Raw genomic sequence first — 2,430 nt, 5'->3', positions numbered from 1 at the left:
AAGGGAAGGGTAATAGGTTGTTAGGAAAATGTAAAACCAAGGTTGGGCCTTGCTGGAGAAGTTTTCTTCAAAGCAAATTGTCAAGGGGTTCCCATAACACCCAACCGCATTGGGAACGCAAAATCAAGGAACACAACACCGGTATGATGGAAACTAGGGCGACAAGAGTGGAACAAAACACCAGGCATAAGGCGGAGCCTTCCACCCTTTACCAAGTATATAGATGCATTAAAGTAAATAAGATATAATAATGGTATCCCAACAATAACCATGTTCCAACAAGGAACAAACTTCAACTTCTCCTGCAACTAGCAACGCTATAAGAGGGGCTGAGCAAAGCGGTAACATAGCCAAACAACAGATTGCTAGGGAAAGGTGGGTTAGAGGCTGGACATGGCAATATGGGAGGCATGATATAGCAAGTGGTAGGTATCGCGGCATAGCAAAAGAGCGAGCAACTAGCAAGCAAAGATAGAAGTGATTTCGAGGGTATGGTCATCTTGCCTGCAAAGTTCTCTGAGTTGACGAAAGCTTGATCCTCGTAAGCGTACTCAACGGGTTCCTCGAACATGAACTTGTCTCCCAGCTCTACCCAAGGCAAGAACACAAGCAGAGGAAACCACAATCAACCACGGTGCAATGCGCAAGCAACATGATGCAAAACATGGCATGATATGCGGGATGTGATATGCAATGCATATGCGAGCTCCAGAAGGAAAAGATTGAATCAGACCTCAACTTGGAAAACCAAGAGTGCCGCTGGAAATATGAGTTGATTTCGGTCAAAATCGATATAAAGATCACCGGAATCGGATGCACTGTTTGCAAATGGCAAGCAAAACAAGAATGGCACAATTCTGCGATCAACAGCACGATGCCATCTAAAATGCAACAAACAACTAAGCTAATGCACTCTAACATAACACCATAGCACATGGAAGTGATCTACTCAAGATGCTTGACAAAAGATGAACACTGAGCTATGGCTAAATCACACAAGAGCAGGTTCAAACAAGCATGGCAAAAGGGAAAAACATATCAGCTTCACAGACTTAGTGAAAATACTAACATGTCAGGAATTAACATCAGGAAGCAATGTTTAGAGCAAGCTAACAACATGCTACAGGAACATAACATAGAAATACAAGGCATGGCATGAATTTACTCAAAGCATATAACAAAATTCCCTTACTGACCATAAGCCAAAAAGGATCAGAAGATATGATGGCACCTAGGTAAACATAGCAAGTTTCGTTAACAGATTCAGACTTAGCAGAAAACTGGACATGGCATAATCAGAATTATGAAGGCATGTTTGCGAGCTCGATGCACTCAACACAAGGCATGGTTGACAAACTATGAATACTACCAGCAAGAAGACATGATCAAGAAGCTAACCATGGCAAGAACAATCTCATAGCATGCATGGATCAACTACAACAACCTTGGCAAAATTGATTAACATGTAAAGAATCTTCCAGGAACATTTTGTAGAAAAAGTAGAGAAAGATTGAGACATGCTAGGGCAATCCATAAATGCAAATAGGGACATGGATGGATAGATCACAACCATATGTCCAAATAATCCTTACTGAACATACTCAAAAGAAGCATGGATCACTCTGTAGCAACATGAATACATGGCATTAAAATAACAGCAGGGAAATGACATAGTGAAATTCTAAGTCCCTGAAATCAACAATATCACGAGAGCTACTTTGCATTCTTGTGCTAGTCACCACATTGATCACAAAAATACATGGCATACACCCCTGTAAAGATGGCATGGCATAGCCCAAAACACATGTAGAGCTCATGACCATATGCAGCACATAATAATCATGGCAAAAATGACACATGCTCAAAAACTGATAAGAATCAGGAACAATCATTTTATAGCACTCTTGCATCACCAATTTCGGCATCAAGATGGACTCAAACAAGCATGGCACAATGGAACAAAATGAAGACCACATCATGATGAACATTTTGATATCTCATGCGCACAAAACGGAATAACGGTCATGAAGTTATGACATGATGAAGTATGCATGAAAATTACATAGATCTGGGACTTTAAGAAAATCAACCTCCCGAAAAGTCAACTCGGGACGAGGGCGAGCGGGACGAGGAGATCCAGGACGAGGCGCGCTGTTTGGTTCACGTCCTGGTGGATCTCATCCACCCGGACCGGATCTGTCTCCGGCGACACGGCGACGCCGGTGACGAAGCTCCGGCGAGCGATGGAGGAGGGTGGCGACGCGCGGGCGAAGAGGTGGCAGGACACGGCGGTGGTGGTGTGCAGCGATGGCGCGCGGCGGCGGGGAAACCGAGCGGCGGCGGGCGGCTGCGCCTGCGAGGAGGCGGCGGCGTGAGGTCCCGGCGAAGAGCGGGCGTCGCGGCCAGAGCACAACGCACGCGCGGGCGAGG

This window comes from Triticum aestivum, chromosome 4A, assembly GCF_018294505.1.
Source record: "Triticum aestivum cultivar Chinese Spring chromosome 4A, IWGSC CS RefSeq v2.1, whole genome shotgun sequence".
In the NCBI taxonomy this organism is placed as follows: Eukaryota; Viridiplantae; Streptophyta; class Magnoliopsida; order Poales; family Poaceae; genus Triticum; species Triticum aestivum.
This window is presented reverse-complemented; position numbering follows the sequence as displayed.